The sequence below is a fragment of the Pseudonaja textilis genome, chromosome 14 (assembly GCF_049901715.1).
Source record: "Pseudonaja textilis isolate UNSWEBS1 chromosome 14, rPseTex1.2, whole genome shotgun sequence".
NCBI classification, from domain to species: domain Eukaryota; kingdom Metazoa; phylum Chordata; class Lepidosauria; order Squamata; family Elapidae; genus Pseudonaja; species Pseudonaja textilis.
This window is the reverse complement of record NC_142003.1, coordinates 4,486,155-4,507,675: the sequence shown is the minus strand read 5'-3', so window position 1 is coordinate 4,507,675 and position 21,521 is coordinate 4,486,155. Positions and strand designations below refer to the sequence as shown.

The 21,521-nt window shown below is 43.1% G+C and overlaps 1 long non-coding RNA gene across 1 annotated transcript in view; it reads right to left on the bottom strand.

The window, feature by feature from the left end:
• Positions 1-14,506, bottom strand: part of LOC148124675 (uncharacterized) — a 36,159-nt gene extending 21,653 nt beyond the window's left edge. Inside the window, exon 1 of the long non-coding RNA XR_015745176.1 lies at positions 14,429-14,506. This is a non-coding gene — a long non-coding RNA (uncharacterized LOC148124675). The remainder of the gene's footprint in view (positions 1-14,428) is intronic.
• Positions 14,507-21,521: the final 7,015 nt, after the last annotated feature.

The following is a 21,521-nucleotide window of genomic DNA, read 5'->3' as shown; positions in this document are numbered from 1 at the left end:
GCTTTTCAACAATGTAAGTACAACTACTTATTTCATTCTCTCACTTGCCTTGTCTGGATCTTCACCTGAAATATCTCAATAATATCAAAATAATCTGATTTAGCTTCATCAGTCCCGGTGAAAATTAAAAAGGACCAAACTTGTGCTTAGTTATATTTAGATAGATAAGTTTCACCAACGGGGAGAAAAATGTTGTGTGAAGTCATCTGCTCTATGGAGCAAAACTTGCTTGCATCTTTATGATGTTTCCAAATTTGGTCATAAGACTTCTCCAGTCAACAAGGGGTCAAACTATTTTCCAAAGCACCAAAAGGCAAGATGAGAAACAATGGATGGAGACTAACCAAGGAGAGAAGCAACCTAGAACTAAGGAGAAATTTCCTAACAGTGAGAACAATCAACCAGTGGAAGAACTTGCCTTCAGAAGTTATGGGTGCTCCATCACTGGAGGCTTTCAAGAAGAGACTGGATGGCCATTTGTCTGAAATGGCATAGGGCTTCCCCACCATGTGCAGGGAGTTGAAGACCTCCAAGGTCCTTTCCAATTCTATTATTCTATGTTCTATAATTGCACATGTGCAATTATATACCATCCCTGGGAAACATCTGTGGTGGCAGATATTTCTTCACTAACTAAAGCTGATGAAGCACGAACAGATGTTGTTCTTGACTGGCATTCGAGATGTTTTCATGTCCCTCCACCCAGTTTCTAGAATCCTTTTTGCTAATTGCAAACTTGGCATCACCTCCCAGTGCAAGGAAGTTAAAAGGGAGAAGGACAAAGACATTTGCATGACACTGCAGGTTTTATTAGGGCCTAAAATTATTTGTGGTTTCCTTCTCATCCCGTTTCAGAAAAACCGACTTCCTCATCTTCCGTTAGAATTCCAGGCCTTCCAGAATGAAAGGCTGAGATCATACCAGTTTTAACGGTCTCGGGGTTTTTTCTTTTTTTCAAAGACAGTGGCTTCTAAATTGTTTTCCACCATCTGCAGGTAGTTTCCCCTCTAAATATATACAGAGCAGTTAGAAATACCATCCCTGGGAAACTGTGAACACCTGATTTTTCCAGGCAGGATGCTTAAGTTGTTACAGGACAGCAGGGATCGTCTTAAAAATAGACCTTTGGAAAATTGCACTAACCTTACAACTGCTAGTAGCGGGTGTTAAGCAAGAGGAGAACATGGCATACATACCAAAAGCCAATCTGCGAGTGCTGATTTGTAGCTCAGGGTTGAACTGTGGAATCCTTGGTGCTCTCTAGAAGCACTGATGATGTTACCTAAGTTTGGTCATGAAATGTCTGCAAGGAAACCACCAAGCTCAGAGTGCACCAAGGATCCCACAATATGTTGCTGTCAGAAACCCTACAGCTAACTGAGATTTCTTCCTGGAAATCTGGCATTTAACAGAACAACAGAGTTGGAAGGGACTTTGGTCGTCTTCTAATTTCAGACAAATGGTTATCCAACATCTTTTTTTAAAACTTCCAGTGTCGGAGCATTTACAACTTCTGGAGGCAAGTTGTTCCACTGATTAATTGTTCTCACTGTCAGGAAATGTCTCCTTAGTTCTAAGTTGCTTCTCTCCTTGATGAGTTTCCATCCATTGCTTCTTGTCCTGCCTTCTTGTGCTTTGGAGAATAGCTTGACTCCCTCTTCTCTGTAGCAGCCCCTGAGATATTTGAACACCGCTATCACATCATCTCTAGCCCTTCTTTTCACTAGAGTAGACATACCCAATTCCTGCAACCATTCTTTGTGTGTTTTATCCTCCAGTCCCCTAATCAACTTTTGTTGCACTTCTCTGCACTCTTTCCAGAGTCTCAACATCTTTTTTTTATATTGTGGTGACCAAAGCTGGATGCACTATTCCACATGTGGTCCTAACTAAGGCTTTATAAAGTTATAAACACCATTCAACGTAGTCCAGCCACACAAATAATCTGGGGTCCTTCGTGGTAGACAATACCTGCCTTTTCGATCTGGACATGGGAAGTGGTCTGTATACTCCAAATTCCTATTTAATCAGATTCTTCTTATCTCATCTAACCAAGGCTCAAGATGTCCACAGGTGCTTCCCAAGAAGGCAGTGCAATTCTGATGCTGGCAGGGTAAGAAGTCCTCTCCCAATGACAGCAGTGAGATCATCATCATTGAACGCTAATAGTCATTGGCCCCACCTCACTGCACCATACATCATCTCCGCGTTGCCATGGTGACTGAACTTCTCCCTTTCAGCATCCTTGGATCTCACCACTCTTCATGCCTTGCAGGACAAGACCCAACTCAACCCTAGGATAATGAAAATCTGCAGGGGATAGGATGCCAATTTTAGTGTAGCTCCAAGGCCCTCTTTCTCTTAGATGTCATCTCCCCATAGCAAAAAAGCCAAACTGAAAAGATCTCAACTAACCAGAGAGCAACAGCAATAAAAGAGACCTGGGTTTCATTGTCTGTCAAAGAGGGTTTTTTTTTTTTCTCCTGTGTGTGAGCAAATAGAACACAAGGAATGGCACTTAATTCCTTTTTTTTTTCCCATGTGTAATGAAGAAGATGTTGGCAAGCCATGGGTTCTTAACAGCTGAGTATATCTCTAAGCACATCCAGTTTCAATTAGACATTATCCAGGTTACAGGCCCCTACAAGCAAGTCAACCCTGCTCCAAGCAGATCCAAATTTTGGCACCTTTCCTGAAAAAAACGGTATAATCAAGGATGGGTTATATTTACATGATTTGCCTGGGTGAGCAAAATGCAAAATGAAAAGGAGCGAAGGAGGGAGAGAGAGGGGGGAAGTAATAATCAAAGTCTCCCTGTGTTGTAGGATCCAAAAGATCACACGATCCAAGATCGCCATCTTCACTTTTGTCTTTTGACTTAACTTCACCATATTCATTCATTAGTGGAAGAACTTGTCTCCGGAAGTTGTCAGTGCTCCAACACTGGAGGCTTTCAGGAAGAGAGTGGATGAGCATTTGACTTGAAATGGCATAGGGCAGGGGTCCCCAAACTTGGCAACTTTAAGAGTTGTGGACTTCAACTCCCAGAATTCTCCGGCCATCTGTGGCATAGGGTTTCCGGGTTGAGCAGCAAAGTTGGACTAAAAGACCTCCAAGGTCCATTCCAACTCAATTATTCTGTTATTATCTTCTTCAATTGGCAAGTTCTTCTTTATCATTTTCTCCTGGATTGTTTACAAATTATTCATCTCCTTTTTTATTATTTTTTTACTTTATTTTGTCAAGCGATTATAAGATAACAGGTATAAGTATAAACACAGTTATGAATACATGAAAAGGGTACATATAAGAAAAATAAAAGAAACAATAGGACAGTAGGCACTTTGGTGCGCTTCTGCATGCCCCCTACAGACCTCTTAGGAAAGGGGTGAGGTCAATAGTAGACAGTCTAAGGTTAAAGTTTTTGGGGTTTAGGGAAGAAACCACAGAGTCAGGTAGAGTATTCCAGACATTGACCACTCTGTTGCTGAAGTCGGTATCTCCTGCAATCAAGTTTGGTGCGGTTAACCTTGAGTTTGTATCTATTGTGTGCTTTTGTGTTGTTATCGTTGAAGCTGAAGTATTCATTGACAGGTAGGACATTGCAATATATAATTCTATATACTATACTTAGATCGGACCGACGGCGGCGTAGTTCTAGGTTTTGTAGGTCTATTTAATTTGATTTAATTTAAGAAAACTCTTTCTCTCCTTCTCCTAGTTACAGTGAAAAGACAGGTGTTTCTACCAGATCATAATATTACCAGATAAACCACCTATTTGAGCTGGATGGGTGCCTGAAAAATGTCTTAAAAATTATTATAGCTCCTTGCAAAAGCTCTGTAAAAAGTTGTTGTAAGCCGAACATTGGCCAAGCTTATACAAAAGCTATTGTTCTTCAACTCACTTTCTCCTCTGTTGAGAATTGGCAATAGAGCTTTTCAACATCCGGATTCAATGAACACAGGAACTCAACCTTCAGAATATATGGGTTTTAATTCCCTTTTTTCAATTACTGCCCCACTCCCAAAATGTGCCCGGAAATGGAATGGGAGTGTGGAAATTGACGCGCTGTCATTTTCAGCTCTGAGATCAAATTTATGGCAGCTCCATTGACCAACGAAAGAAAGGGCACCAAGAAAAGTCACCTTTCTTGCTCCAGATTTCAAAGGTTCCTCTAGAACTCACGCCTGAAGGATTGCAGCCCTACAAGACACGGTTTCTCATTGGCCAAGGTCTATCCTGAATGTTGTGGAGAGATTGGAGGATTTATTTATTTCGCACAGTGTAACAAAACACGGCGTGAACCGTTGTTTTTATTTTGGGTATTCGTGCTTCTGTTTCATGCCAGGAGATCCTTGCCAGGCCCAGCAGTCTGAGGGTATAGACCAGGGTTGTCAAACTTGATTTCTGAGGGCTACATCAGGGTTGTGTTTGACCTTGGAGGGCTGGGGTGGGCATGACATGGGACTCATGTCAGGGTACATGATGGCCAAGTGCTAAGGCAGGCCCTGAGACCTTCCCTCATTCTCATTATAATCTCCTTCCTTCCTTCCCTTCTTTTTCCTTCTCTCTTCCTTCTCCTTTCTTCTGCCTTCCCCGCTTTCCTTATTTTTCCTTCCTTGCTCTCTTCTCGTCTTTCCTCCTTTGTCTTTCCTCTTTCCCTTTCTCCCTTCCTGTCCCATCTTGCATGCTCAAATGCAAAATGTCCCATCTTGCATGCTCAAATCCTGCAGCCCTCCACCACAGAGGTGGTATTCAACCGGTTCTGACTGGTTCTGGAGAACCGGTAGCAGAAATTTTGAGTCATTCGGAGAACAGGCAAGTGCCACCTCTGACTGGCCCCGTCTCCATCTATTCTCTGCCTCCCATTGAGTCCCAGCTGATCGGCTGGGTCTCCTTTAGCTGCCCTGCACAGGAGAACAGAGCTGGAAAGCAGGTTAGTGGGGTGGAGAGGGAATGGGGATTTTGCAATAACCTTCCCCAAGGAGTAGGGAGGGAATGGAGATTTCACAGTATCTTTCCCCTGCCATGCCCACCATGCCACGCCCACCAAGCCACGCCCACAGAACTGGTAGTAGAAAAAAAAATTGAATCCCACCACTGCTCCAGCAGCAAAAACACTCCACCCCTGAGCTCCGTTTTCATTGGCAGAGGCACCACGGGCCAGTCCTTTGCTGTTTCTAGGCCAGATCCCTGTGGGCCGCATCCAGCCCATGGGCCTTGAGTTTGACACCCTGGTGTAGACTATTTAGTCATGACTATTTAGCCCAGGGTGCACCATCAGGAGGACAGTCTACATTGCACCCCATATTTGAGGCTGTAACAAGGTTTGTCTTGCGTGGTCTTTCTCGTTGGATTCGGTTTTGGGGTGCTTCCTGAGTCAAAAAGGTGTTCAAATGCTGGAAACAGGCTAGAACTCACCCAAAGGGGCTCTTTTGCAAAAGGCAACTGGATTTTCTTCGTTTTTGCTTGAAGACATCTCACTTCTCATCCGAGAAGCTTCTTCAGTTCTGACGGAATGGGGGGGGGGGGAAATGGAAGGATTTGTATTCCTTGCAGTCATCTGGTCATTAGCTCTCTCTCTGAGAGTCATGGAGGCCACTTAGAGGTTTAGCTGTGCCCTCGAGGTCACCTGAAACCTCCAAGAGGCCTCCATGACTCTCAGAGAGAGTGCTAACGACCAGATGACTGCAAGGAATACAAATCCTTCCATTCTCTCTCGTTCCGTCAGAAGTGAAGAAGCTTCATGGATGAGAAGAGAAATGTCTTCAAGGAAGAACAAGGAAAGTCCAGTTGCCTTTTTTTAAAAAAAGCCTATTTGGGAAAAACTATGACCTGAAGGACTGAAACCCTCCATAAACGGTGCCAGAGTTCCATGCAACTCTTAGGAAAGGGGTCCAGAGGGGTGTGGAAAAAAAAGGAACAAGGGATGTAGGTCATCCCTCTCCCACCTTGGCGAGGTCATCTTCTTGGCTGGGATCAAACTTCTCCAACGCTCGACACCATTTCCTGATTCCACACTCCACCTCCCCCAGCTTTTACACTGGCATATTATTTTGATAACCTGCGGTTTTCTCCTCACATAGCAATTTCCACCTCCCACTCCATCAACCCAGAGAAAATGCTTTCTCCTGAGGTCTCCGGGAAGGATGGAGTCAAACAGCAGGAGCGAGAACATATAAATGAGAGCTATTTTAGGAGCAAAAAATTGACAGGCAGGAAAAGACAATGAAAGTTTTGATAATCTCCGGACTCCCCGAGAGGTATGTGGAACGAAACAGGTGGGAAGACAAGAAGAGGCATGTTTTCAAATAAATTTAATCCTTCAGCGGGAGGAAAAGAATATATATAAAAAAAATACCTTAACACCGGGGAAACTCCAGTCATTTATTTTCCAATTGAAGAGGTCAATACAGATGCTTAGTTTTGAACACAGCGAGCTGCCTTGTTTGACATTTCTAATGCCTTATTGAAAAAATGAGCTTTTTTTCTTGGGAGGAATGGTTTTCATCCAATCGATCGTTTTAAAAATAATACCTGATTGTTATTTTTCTTCTGTCCTCTTATAAATCATGCTCCAAATTCTCTAAATTCTCCAGAGCACCCGAGGGTGGAACAAATAGCAATGGATGGAAACTAATCAAGGAGAGATCCAAGCTAGAAATAAAATTTCCTAACAGTGAGAACAGTGGAATGGCTTGCCTTCAGAAATTATGGGTACTCCATCACTGGAGGTTTTTAAGAAAAGACTGGACAGCCAGTTGTGCAGAATGATAGAGTTCTATTTGAGTAGGAAGTTGGACTTAAAGACCTCCAAAGTACCCTCCAACAATATTATTCTGTGATGTTCCAATTTGGGAGGTCTGTGAGTTTAGTTCTTCTCTACCAGTGGAGAAAAACAGATATCTCTGAAATCATAATGTTGCCATTTTCACAGGCTATCACCCCAACCACTCACTTCCCAAATTTCATGCTTCCGATTTGCACGAGGTTACTATTTCCTTAGGATGCGGTGGCTCAGTGGCTTAGACGCTGAGCTTGTCGATCAGAAAGGTCGGCGGTGCGGCGGTTCGAATCCCTAGTGCCGCGTATCGGAGTGAGCTCCCGTTCCTTGTCCCGGCTTCTGCCAACCTAGCAGTTCGAAACCATGTAAAAAATGCAAGTAGAAAAATAGGGACCCCTTTGGTGGGAAGGGAACAGTGTTCCTCCATGCGCCTTTGACATTTAGTCATGCCGGCCACATGACCACAGAGACATCTTCAGACAGCGCTTGGCTCTTCGGCTTTGTAACAGAGATGTGGCACCTAGAGCTGGGAACAACTAGCACGTATGTGCAAGGGGAATCTTTACCTTTTATATTTCCTTTCTTGCAACGAAGCTACCCACATTCTGCTTCTTCATTGTGGTGGCAATAAAATAGATAAAGGTGTCCTTTCACATCTTTATCTGTGCTTTAATAACAGCAACACATGATGAGCATAGCAACACATTCCCTGTCTCTTCCTCCAACATAATTCCCTATCTTTTTGAATTGCTGCCCAGTTCTGTGTGTCTTTACCAACACAAGCATTTGCTGCCTTTCATTTTCAAGCTTAAAAAAAGTCTACCAAGCAATCTTGGTTCTTCTTGGTCCTAGGGACCCAGACTATCGTTGCTATCTCTAGAGACATCCTCAACTTTCAACCTCAACAACTTGAAGAAGCGTAGGACTTCAACTTCCAGAATTCCCCAGGCACTGAGATACTAGCTCATTTCAGACAAGACTGGTGGAAAGTTTTGTGCAGAGTTTCAGGAAGGATGTTTTCCAGCCCTATCTGGAGATGCTGAGTTTTGATCCTAGGACTTCCCGCCCACAAAAGAGGTCAACCTCCGCTGAGTGAAGATCTAGAAGAAACTGACTAAGCCTATGGCGATAACCTAAGTTTTGTGACTTCAAGACTTGAAGGCTTCCTTCTCTGAGGGATAACACAGGGATAGTCATTGCGGTATCTTACAAATTATGATGATAAAATTGGTGAGATCATTTCTGTCTAGCACCTTAAGAAATCTGAATGTTTACTTAAGCAACGTCCTGATTTCCAACGGCTTCTTCGCCTACAGCTTTACAAAAACTGAAAGTCCAATCTGAAAGTTGAGGCCCTGAACAAACACCGTTAACACCGTCTTTTATACAGCTGATTTCCAGAAATAGGAAAGTAACATTTCACAAAGCTATTACCCTTTTTTGGTGTCCTTTCTTGTATTTAGTCTACATGTCCATTTGTCTATGGAGTTGCACCTCGCCTTAGCTTGCGTGTCATTTTGCCCCTGTAGAGTTATATCTTGCTTAAGCTTTACACGTCCTTCGTCCCTACTCATGGTTTGTCTTCTTGTTCCCAGATCTTGTAGCCTCCAGTCTATTTCTAAGTACATGTTGGTAGAGTTCCTTCATCTCTAACGGACACGTTGCGCAGTTGCATTCTTCTAAATTTTTATATTCTTTTCTAGGATATGGGGGGATGTATTGCTTCTTAATGGGTGATCCATCCCAATGACATCGTAGTTTGATTCTACAAGGAATCTGAGCTGGGATCGCGTATAGTAGCGGGGGTAAAGAACAGAAAGACCTCAGAGATGAAAACGGTGTATGCCACCAGAGTCTTCAGAAACCAACCTAGACAGATTTAGCTTCAGTTGAGTAGTATTATCTGAGCAGTATTGATTAATTGGACTGATGAGTGGGTGCGTGTTTGTGTTCCCCCATCTCATCTTTCACCGCAAGCAATAAAAGGCCTGACAATCCCAGGATGCATTGCAGGGACAATGACATTGGGGGTCTCCATGATTTGGGTTTCCAAATGTCCTTTAGGGGGAAAAAAACAAATCTGTTTTTAATACAGCTCAGTTTGCCGATTCTATGGTGATATATGGCCCTGCGAATGAAGTTCTGAAGAGCTTAATTTGCAGTGGCAGATAGGCCTTAATGGCAGGAAGGAAGGGAGGAAGGAAGGAAGGGAGGGAGGAAGGTTCCTAGACCTTAGAAGATCCATCACACCAGAATAGAATTTCTGTCACTAAGTTTAAAGGCTGTGAGAAATCCGAGGGGAACGAAAATAAATGGAGCAAGAAAAGAGAAGGAGGGGGGGGAAACTGAGACAGATGTGACATGCTTCACTGAGAATCACAAGAGTTGCAAGCAAGACGCCTCTCAGGGACGTTTGGTTGGGTGGGCAAATCAAGAGCCCTTTGTGATGCGACTGTATCATCTGTCAAGGTCAGGAATTCACCCAGAGGCCCTTCTTTGAACAGGAGGAAGAACGAGGAGCTCAGGAGTCATACCTGTGGGTCAAGGTATGAATCGGAGCTAAGGAACCAAAAAGGAGAGCCCACCATGAACTGAAGACGAAAACCAAGAGGAAAAGGAAATACAGAAGAAAGGAATTGCAGAAAGTTAGCACCCACCCCTCTCCTAGAAGAATGAAATGTTTTCGGAAATATTAAAAAAGCAGAATATTATATTTCCCTCGAGGGAGAACATGCTCTTGCAGATAGAAAGCACCGTCCTCCACCTTTCTTAATAGCCCTCAGCAGATGTCAGCACTTAAGAGATAGGGAGACAGCTAGCTCTATTCCTAAGCAAATACCCTCACCCAAGATCCACGTAGGAGTAGCCCTCAGCCACAATAGGAATTGCCCAAAGCCCCTTCATTGCATCATCTCAGGTGCACCACCCCCAGCAGTTCAAACTTCAACCAAACTTGGCTCAGACAAACTCCTAAGATTTGTACATGGCCCCGTGGGAGTCTGACAACAACCAATAGAAGAGATGTTCTTGCACAGGAACAGGAAGCTCAATTGCAAAGCCCAAGAGAAGGTATAAATGCCCCCACCCCACCCCCAACTCTCAACTCCATGGGGTCAGCTGCCCAGAATCCATATGCTTGGATCTTCAGCCTCCATGTTTCCAGTGTCTTTCTCCAAGCTTTGAATTGAACCAGATGGATATTTCTTCCCACAGAACTAAGCCTAATGAAACCAAGATTTCATTTCTCTTGAAAGGAAGGGTGGGTGACATTTTAGGGGTTGGGGCTTTGCTAAATTTGGACTTTTTTTTTTTTTTTTGGCTTCGTTGGGTCCATGGAGAGGAAATGTGTTATACTGTCTCTAACTGAACAAATGAATTACTGAATTAAACCAAGAGGCTTCAATTTAGACCTGGTCTTATTTAGGCAGGATTATTTTCACAAAATCAGTATGCAAAGAGAGATAATCCTATTTCAGCGAAGAAAAATATCGGGTTTCCCCAACCAATCTCCCCTTCGCTCTGCTTCTCACAAACTACTGATGAAGAACTATTTTATTTATCAAGAAAGAAACTTTGCCCATTGATTGGTTGCCATCACAGCAACCTGCCATCACATCAGTGACAAACTCAAAGAAGGATTTATATATATATATATATATATATATATATATATATATATATATATATATATATATATATATATATATATATATATATATATATATATGTGGATCTTTGGTTGTTCGGGTTTTCTCCCGCGTAAGATTCGAAGTATCTAGGCAACGTTTCGATGAAGTCTCATTCATCATCTTCAGGCTTCTGTCTCCGGCTCTGTGCTTTTCAGAGTAATGTGAGATTGCAGCTGCTTCCTCCTTTTAACTGCCAGTGGGGTGGGACTTGATTGGGTGGGGGCTTGGCTGTGTTCTGATTGGGTGGGGGTGTGTTCTCATTGGTAGGGGTTTGGTTGTGTTCTGATTGGTTGGGGGTTAGCCGTGTTCTGATTGGTTGGAGGCGTGTTCTGTTCAGGTGGGGGCTTGGCTGTGCTCGGTTAGTCTTAGTTGCTGGGGGATTTGAGCTGGTGAGTTGTGATCTTGCTGTTTGGCTTCTAGTTCGTGGTCCTGTTGCATCTTCATAGTGGGTGTCGGTTTGCTTCATGTATGGCTCGGAGGGGTTTGAAGTGGGTAGTGATGCAGCTGTAGTGCAGCTTCTGGTCCATGGTCGTGTCTCATCTTCTGAGTGGGTGAGAGTCTGTTTTCTACATGGAAGTGTGGTGGTGGCATCTTGTGTGGCTCTCATGGGTGTGGGTCTGGTGTCCTTCTTCATGTTAGGTACTCGTCTGTTCATGAGGGCGGGTTTCCAAATGGCTGGAAGGCGGGAAGTGTCATCTCGTTTGTTCATGCTGTGTGGGCGTTTTTCTATCTCTATGGCTTCTCTGATTATTCTGCTGTTGAAGTGTTCGGTTTTGGCGATAGTTCTGGTGTTTTTAAAATCAATTTCATGTCCTGTGGCTTTGAGGTGTTGGACCAGGGAAGAGGTCGTTTCTTCTTTTTTGATTGAGTTCTTATGTTCTTCAATACCAACCACTGCCTATCCAATACATACTTCACCTACAATGGACAAAAATACAAACAAATAGAAGGAGCACCCATGGGATCACCCCTCTCACCTGTCATCGCTAACCTCTACATGGAACACTTTGAAACACAAGCTCTAGAAAAATACGACCACAAACCCAAACTCTGGCTCAGATACGTAGATGACACCTTCATAATCTGGCCACATGGGAAAGAAAAACTGAACAACTTCCTCACACACCTCAACAGCCTACACCCCAAAATACAATTCACCATGGAAACAGAAGCCAACAACCAACTTCCCTTCCTAGATGTCTTGGTATACAAAAGATCCAATGGCTCCCTAGGACACACCATCTACCAGAAGAAAACACACACTAACCGCTATCTACATGCACTCTCACACCACCACCCAGCACAGATCAATTCCGTAGCCAAGACACTCATCTCCAGAACAAAATGCTTAGCCGATGAACAACACCAAAAAACCGAACTACACACTCTCACCAACGTACTTACAGCCAATGGATTCCAAAGAAAGAAGATTACCCACCTAATCCAAAAAGAAACCCCAACCAAAATCCAAGACAGAGAACAAGAAAACGGCAAAGCCCTCCTCCCATATATAAAAGGCACTACAGACAAAATCAGCAAGATCCTCCAAAAACACAACATCAAAACAGCATTCTGCACAAACAGAAAAATATCCACCATCCTAAGAAACCCCAAAGACAAAATCGAATTAGAAAACCAAGGAGTATACGAAATCCCCTGCACTGCCTGCCCTACCACATACATTGGACAAACTAACAGAAGAATAAATGCACGCATTGAAGAACATAAGAACTCAATCAAAAAGAAGAAACGACCTCTTCCCTGGTCCAACACCTCAAAGCCACAGGACATGAAATTGATTTTAAAAACACCAGAACTATCGCCAAAACCGAACACTTCAACAGCAGAATAATCAGAGAAGCCATAGAGATAGAAAAACGCCCACACAGCATGAACAAACGAGATGACACTTCCCGCCTTCCAGCCATTTGGAAACCCGCCCTCATGAACAGACGAGTACCTAACATGAAGAAGGACACCAGACCCACACCCATGAGAGCCACACAAGATGCCACCACCACACTTCCATGTAGAAAACAGACTCTCACCCACTCAGAAGATGAGACACGACCATGGACCAGAAGCTGCACTACAGCTGCATCACTACCCACTTCAAACCCCTCCGAGCCATACATGAAGCAAACCGACACCCACTATGAAGATGCAACAGGACCACGAACTAGAAGCCAAACAGCAAGATCACAACTCACCAGCTCAAATCCCCAGCAACTAAGACTAACCGGAGCACAGCCAAGCCCCCACCTGAACAGAACACGCCTCCAACCAATCAGAACACGGCTAACCCCCAACCAATCAGAACACAACCAAACCCCCTACCAATGAGAACACACCCCACCCAATCAGAACACAGCCAAGCCCCCACCCAATCAAGTCCCACCCCCACTGGCAGTTAAAGGAGGAAGCAGCTGCAATCTCACATTACTCTGAAAAGCACAGAGCCGGAGACAGAAGCCTGAAGATGATGAATGAGACTTCATCGAAACGTTGCCTAGATACTTCGAATCTTACGCGGGAGAAAACCCGAACAACCAAAGATCCACATATAAATACCCGCGAGAACCTCAGAAAACATATATATATATATATATATATATATATATATATATATATATATATATATATATATATATATATATATATATATAATTTCAAGGATTTGTTTTCTAGCCTTCTGCATTTCAAATTTATGTGTATTTTTTAGGATGTCCTCCCCACACCCAACGTATGTAGCCATTCTTCCCCCTCCCTTGTGTTGTACCTTTTCACCAACAACTTTCCACCAAAATAATTTACATATTTTCAGCATGACATGCTTTCGACTAGGGCCACATTTTCCCTAACTACTGCATCGTTGTATTTCGTTATTTTGGAAAATAACATCTGGAAAAGCACATACATATCAATGGTCACACTAATCTCCCGGAAAGTATAAAAATAGGGGAAGCATGAGTTAAAGAAATTTGCATTAAATTATAAGCTGGAAGAATTTCTTTGCCTTCTCCCCCAGTTTTTTTTTTTTTTTTTTAAGGAGAAAATCTGGGATGGCCGTTTCTATCATCTTGAATTTCTGCAGCTGCCCGTTCCTTTCATGTCGATGCTATACATTCCTTGTGCGATACGTTTGACGTAACACACCCTCCAAAGCCAGTCGGGCTGAATCCAAAACTATTTGGAATTGCAACGATCTCCATGGAGACAGATAGTCTCCGACTTATGGCCACAAACTGAGCCACGACATTTCTCTTGCTGAATGAGACATGGGTCAAGTGTAATTGGCCCCATTTTATTACCTCTTGCCACAGTCATTGAGTGAATCACTTGCAATGATTACGTTGGCTGTGAAGTGAATTTGCCTTCCCCATTTCGACTTTTGCTTGTTGGAAGGTTGCGAAAGAGACATAACCTCGCCCTGAACATCAAAAAGACCAAATAATTGATTATAGACTTCAGAAGATGCAAAGCAGAGCCTCTCCTACTATATATCAATGGAGATTGTGTGGAAAGAGTTCATAGTGACAAATGTATCTTTTCTTTTATGTATACTGAGAGCAGTTGCACCAAGACAAATTCCGTGTGTGTCCAATCACACTTGGCCAATAAAGAATTCAATTCTATTCTATTCTAATTAGCCCATTGACCTTGCCACCTGTTTAACCATCTTAACAATATTCAGAGAACTCCAGGTGGAGCTTAAGGCTTTCAGTGGCCTTATGACTTCTAGGATCTTAAGTTGTCCTCCTCTGGTGAACATCACGGACATAAATAAGAGTCTATCAGGGGTGGCTACCGCCTAGCAATCAGTGTGAACGTTGATGTATTGGCCCAGCAGGTGACAGGAGGAAGCAACACAATCCCACCCTTTCAAAACAACAACAACAACAACAACAAAATCAGGTCTAATTGCGTGGTTTGGAATGTGTGTTGCACTCACGGACATGCATTGCAGCTTCTGAGTGGCGAGGAGAAGAATGGGCTTCCTTTCAGCTTCCTTTCAGCCATAAATCGGTGATGGAATTCCACCTAAATAGGTGTGTTTATAACTGGACAGGAAGCAGAGAGTGCTAATCGCTTTCCAGAGACAAAAGTTACTCATTGTCAGAAGTCCATGGTTTTAACCTGCCCACTGAATTCTTGCCTCTCCCCCCCACATTGCTTACAGATAAGGCAGCACATTATTCTGCTTTGCTAATTGCCCTCCATCATCTTCTCATTTGTCAACTCCCAAACAGTTCTCCTTTAACGAGCCAAGGAAAGCATCTCTGGAATTTTTTGGACGCCTGAGCTCTTAAGCTTCTTAGTTACCACCTCCAAAAGTCAATGGCTGAACAAATAAACTGTCCAGTTTCAGCACCCGATCGGTTGGGCGAACTGATATGAAAAAGCCAATCAGCTCAATAAGTGAATCATTAACCCCACCACAAGGCCAGGCTTGCTAACAGCAAATTAACCAAGTGGGTGGAAGCACCCTGGCTTGAATTTAGGAAGGAGGCTGTGAGGTCTTACCAAGCTTGCAAAGAGTTGGTTTGAAGGCCGTGTTTCTTGTCCTCGTCCTTTTGCTTCTCGCTGTTTTGTTAACCTAGTTGAAGAAACATCAAGGAGTTAGTTTGAGGTGGACCTGGGCTTGGAATTGGGCATTGTTTGAGGGTTCAGCCACCTGAGCAACCTGTATCTTAGCTTGGTTCTTTGGATGGCCATCAAGAGCCATGAATATGGTGGTCAGAAATCTGCAATAACTCGTCACACTGTTAAAAATTGCCTCTGGGGTTGCCTTCAACACTCATCTCTGCTTCACAAGTCTGGGCCAAGGAGCAAGGAGATATGTGCATGAATGATGATCTTCTCGACGTTGAGATCCATAAATCTGAGATGACCAATGTTTAAAAATATCACGGGAACGGATGCTTAACTATATCTGTTGATTTCAGTGGGACCTTCTTCATTTTCCAACTGGGCTCTACATACTTTGAAATATCTTGGCTTGCTTTTAAATAATGTGACTCATTGTATTTCTAAAGTTGAAGTTGAAGACAGTGAAGTGTCATGTCTTCTCTATGTTTTACCTTTTGGACAACCTTAGGAGATAGAAAAGATACAACGGTGGATCTATTAAGCTTCAAGCTATTTGATGGTCTCCTCAGCTTTAAGTCAATGGTCACCTTGGTTCCTTTGCTTTTTTTAAACAAGGCCTTCAAAACACATTGCAAAAGTAAAAAAAACGAGCAATGCAATTTCTTAAAATGATTCAGTTACCATTCATAATTACAACACAGCTTTTTTTAAAAAAAAAACATTCTGAAAGTTTTAAATTATTCACTAATTTCAGCTTGGAGTTTGCACAGAATTTTGTCCTCCATTTTGAGATCCTGTTGTGTTTTCTTGCTTTGTCCAACACGTATTTAACTTACTGCTTACTCTTTGACTCTATCTGCTAATCACATCTGCCTTCAGGGCAAAGTTGGTTTCAAATCTATGGTTGTTTTTCCCATATTTGATTTTCAGCCCCTCCAGAAATCAAACGCACAACTAAATAGCAACACTAGAGAAATAGAAAAACTCTCCTTAACAATCTCCATCGATGGTTTGCTACTGGTCTTGTAATGATGAGTGCTAGATTGACTAGAAGATATTTCCTGTGGGGAGGAAATAAGAAGCTAAGATGAAATCTAGGATAAGTTGCCACATAATAGTTCAAGTTGAAAGACTGGCCCAACATCCAAGTAATTTTGGCCATAATTATCCGCCACAATTACCTGCCAAGGTAACTAGAGACAGTAACACAAATCAGTGTCTCTTAGAATCAAAGACTTCAATGCTTCTCCAGAGATTGTGGATCGTCATACCAGGAAAAAAAAAATCAAGTGGATAACTCTTTCTCTAATTGTTGCCAGAAGTGAAAAAGTAAGCTTTGTTTTTTGTTTCTGTTGCACTTAGCTCCTCTGGAAATTTGCACAAAGAAGAAAAAAGAAGAAGAAGAAAAGCTATCGCTCTCGATGCCAACAGACATCAGCAAGCTGTTGGAGCATTTCAATGCCTCATGTTTTCCCTTTTGATTCCTTCCAGCAGCCGTGTAGCTCCCAGGATGAAAGAGACTAGATTTCGTTCCCTGTAATTAGTGGTTTGAGAAATTTACTCAATGGTTGCGCCTAAGCACAAGAAAGACGCTGTGTTTAAGGGCACCCAAAGGAGGCAACGGGTACGGAAATGAATTGGAACCACCAAAATGTCAGCTGTCAAACGATCAAGGACGTTCTCAGATCTTTTCATCTTCTTTTGTGACTCTTCCAGAAAGATGTGGCAAATCTAATATAAGGAAGGGCTATCTTCCTTGGGGAGGAGAAGTGAACCTGAAGACTTTGATCTTGAGAGTGAAGGAATTGAGTTAACAGAACAAGAAGAACTGAGGAGAGTCCAAATCTAGGCCATTAGTGAATTGTCTTGGGCCAGAGGTCTCCAGAGGGTCTATTTATCAAGGCATCCAAGCTCAAGATACAGAGACAGATTAACAGAGTTGGAAGGGACCTTGTGGGTCATTTAGTCCAACTTCCCCACCCAAGCAGGAAACCCTACATCATTTCTGACAGGGCAGTCCAATCTCTTCTTGAACGCCTCCAGTGTTGAAGCTCCCACAACTTCCGAAGGCAACTTCTGTTCCATGGGTTGCTTGTTCCATTAGAAAATTTCTCCTTATTTCCAGGTTGAATCTCTCCTTGTTCAGTTTCCATCCATTATTCCTTGTCTGGCCTTCGGGTGCTTTGGAAAGTAGCTTGACCCCCTCCTCTCTGTGGCAGCCTCTTAAATATTGGAAGACTGCTATCCTGTCTCCCCTGGTCCTTCTCTTCACTAGACTAGCCAAGCCCAGTTCCTACCACCTTTCATTGTATGTTTTAGCCTCCAGTCCCCTAATCATCCTGGTTGTTCTTCTTTGCCCTCTTTCTAGAGCAGGGGACTTCAAACATGACAGCTTTAAGGCTTGTGGACTTCAACTCCCAGAATTCCTCCTCCAGTCATGTTAGCTCCGGAATTTTGGGAGTTGAAGTCCACAAGTCTTAAACTTGCCAAGTTTGAAGACCCTTGTTCTAGAGCCTCAGCATCTTTTTCTATAGTGTGATGACCAAAACTGGATGCAGTATTCTAGGTGTGGTTCTCAGTTGCTTCTCCTGAAGGACTCTTCTTTAGAATATCAATTTACTCTTATAAATTGATTTAATAACACTGAGGAGGACCCAAAGTTCTACGAGAGAGGCAGCCTATTGGAGCAACCTTCTTTTTCCAACTTCACTGAATCCAAGGGAGCCCACATGTCCGCAGAGGCGATCTGAATCAGCAGACAGATATAAACATGACTGTCTGGAGAACCATGAGTGAAGAACTAGTGATGAGAAAGGGTCTTTTCATGAGTGGGTATTATGAAGATTGGGAAACCCTCCTGTAAGAGAGTGGGAGGAGAAGGATTCTGAGACGTTGCAAGGCCTCATTGTCAAAGCAGTCCATTGACATCGCAAAAGGGGCATCCAACCACCCCCCAAAACAGCATTCATTGCATCAAACAGCTCAAGAAAGAGAATAAAACTTGCCGAGAAGGTGTGAAAACCACCTCAGATCTTCACTCTTTTATAACCCTGTTTTAAGTGTGTTCTTGGTCGTGTTGCACATTCCAGGTAATATATAAATATTAATTAACTTACCCTTATAAAACACTGCCTGGTTCAAGTCCCTTGTGTGAAAGCTGCAGTTAAAGCCATAATTACCCAACAGTCTGATGTGTTGGTTTTCTTAATTAAGGGATAGGCCTTTCAGTCTCTCCCAACCTCCTCCCCTCCACCTCCTTGTTCTTTGCTGTCTTCCAACGCTTCCAATCCAGTGAAGAAAACGTGATGTTACATGCAGCTGTAAAGATTAGATGATTTGGGAATGGCTTGAGGGGGCAGCCACATGCCGAAAGTTGGAAGGTCCCATGTCAAAGCAAAAGATTCAGCAACATATCAAACACTGCTTCCTAATCGAGACCAATCAAGTCAATGGGGTTCTTAATTTTCTAAAGCCATTCCGAAAAATGATTAAAAACAAAGCTAAATATTTACGATCATGGAGCAAGTATGCATTGTACACATATGTGTCTGTGTGTCTGGAGCTATAGAGATAGAGGTGATGGGAGATGGAGTTAGAGAGATGGAGATGATGGTGAAGATAGAGGTGATAGAGATGGAGATAGAGAAATGGAGATGAAGAAGATAATGATGGAGATAGAACGATGGAGAAGATGAAGAAGGATGGAAATGGAGGTGCAGATGGTAGGACTGATGGAGATGATGGAACTGATGGAGATGAAGGAGATGATGGAGGAGATGGAGATAGACAGAGGTAAATCTCCTTCAACTTCAGTAATAATTTGTAAAGTACAGTAGAATGAAATTATTTAGAAAGAAGGTTTTAGATGTTTCTTGATGGTTCTTCTCCTTCCAGAAAGGATAAACTACTCTTGGAGTTTTCCAATGCATATTGAACCAGAGCTACCCAATCGCATTGAGACTGGTTGAGCTAGTTTGCCATCATCAAGGAAGTGTTGACAGTCTTCTTGGTAAAGAACGACCAGAAAGCTGAAGAAAGGGAACTCTTATCTTCTGCGTTCCATCTCAAATCAAACAGAAATGTCTTCCTCAAGGAGCCAAACAAATGATGTCACATCCTCTTGACATAAAGTCTGGTTCACTCTAAAGCATTTTATGTGACCTCAACCACGTGGGGTGAGATGGGACAATCCAGCTCATGTGCATTACTCTGCTTCGTTTAGAGTGAAGTATGGAGGCCCTATTGCATTTGAGGGAATTTTCTTCCCAGTTGGTGGAACACAAGACTGGAGTTTGCCCTCAGACTCGCTCTTGATCCTGGTTGTGCAGCCCTTGCACCGGACACTCGGCAGCAACTCTTGCTGAGACAATTCATTGCTTCTTCAGCTCTTTGTACTGTAGCCAATGGTCTGCAATAAAGCTTCTTCCAGTTGTGTATTGATGTAGGTCAAAAGAGCCCGCCATCAGCATACGCTTGTGGACATCTTCCCCACCTCTATCCTCATAACCTTAAATGTAAGCCCAAAGTCTTTTTCTCTCCATCGTCCATGTTGGAATTCCTGGTTGACAGGATGCCACATTGCAAGCTTCAGATGTGCTTAATGAGCCGCCTGGGGTTGACTGAATCTAGTCAAGGCTTGATTTACCCTTTCCTGCATGGAAGAAGGCAATTGTTCTCATTGCCAGGATGACTCGAGGCCGACATCGAACATCGCTTAATTGGAAGAGAAGAGGAAGTTCAAGTGACTCAAGCTTCCTCACCTCATGTTCCCTAGAACTGCCAACCATCCTCAGGAGCTGGTGACTCACACATCCTCTCCCAAGGCCTAAGGCTGAAGACAGCAATCCATGTATTCCAAATTGGCGGATCCCCTTTCAAGGCGGGCGGGCAGATCGATTGCCCCCGGATGCAACCTAGCAAACTTCTGGAGAAAAGGGAAGGAGAACATGCTGAGGTCGATCTGAAGAAGGCCACATGCAAAACCCTGAGAACATGTCTCAAGCTTGGATGAAGCCCACAAGACCTTCCAAAAGTTGTCTCATGAGTTGTCGATGTAGGAGAAGGAGTGGTAGAACCTCAGGATGGAGTTAAAAGAGGGATCAGCCTAGAATGCCTAGTAGCCACAAGCAGAGTAAGTCCAACCTCCCTTGAATTTCATTGACCCATAGCTAATTCTAAGCAGGTGCTAACAGTTAGTTGAGAAGATTCCTGTGCTTAGGCGCAAGTAGCAATAAATCAGTTTCATTAGACCTTCACATGTGGACCTGATCTAAGTGGAGATGGAAGATATTCAATGCTTAAGACCTGTATTCACACAATATGCTAGCCTGAGTTCAAATGGAATTGCTTCTTTGTGGTTCAACGTGTTGTGGAAACCCAACCGTTACTTTAGTAGATAGTGTAAGCCAGACCATCAGTTTCAACCACCATATTTCATGGAGTATCATCTGTTCTGGGCACACAGGAGTTCTTCACCTACCTTGGGAGTTTAGCATGCTGTCTGAAGCCAAGCAATACGTCTGAGAATGAGGGAGAGAAATACAGTATTTCTCCCCCAGCCAAGCTAGAACCTCAACTTGGTTTGCAACCATAATGGACAACCTTTTACAAAGTCCATGTCTGTCTGCACTCTATTTATCTTCAGCAACTTAATCTCAAGGAAGAATCCCGAGGAACCTCATCATAGTAACATTTCTGGTGATCTAAGAGAAGAACATTCAGATACCTCCACTTGGTTAATGGAAAACCTAGCTTTTTGGGGGGGACCACTTTCAGCAATGGTGTCCTTCACTTCACTTCTCCTCAATGAAATGAAACAGCAAAGGTATCCTATTTATACAGGTGGACCAAGGACAAGTCTACCTCTCAAAATAGATGCCCCCAGCCAGAAATACAGAATGGAACATGAGATCCATTGAGATAGAAGTTGAGGAGCTTATAAACCATCTCAACATGCAGAAGGTGAGCAGCAGTGAGACATAACAAGACATATTTTTCGACTACAGCAAAAGGGAAGGGAGGGGACTGAGGGGAGAGAGAAAACTAGGTGATCATGCAACTCACGTACTCAGGTTAACAAATCAACATTTGCACAGCAGATTGAACTATAAAAGAAAATAAGTGGCATGCATCCAAAATACGAAGGCACATGCACAGATACGCACAAAAAAAATGATGTTAAATCTAACCAAGTGAGCACTTAACTTTGTTAAGGAGCAAGTTAAGAGTACAATGCAAACACAGCCATATAGCAGATCAATAGCCATCCACACGCTACTTAAAAACCACTGACAATGGAAACGTCCATCTTCTCTAGAAATCTGTTCCGTGACACAAGAGTTATTGTTCCATTCTTATTCTTCCTAGGTTTCCAATCCTCATTCTTCGTGCCTTGCCTATGGACCAACGTTCCCTGCCATGGGATGTGTGAACTCCAACTCCCAGAACCACCTTCC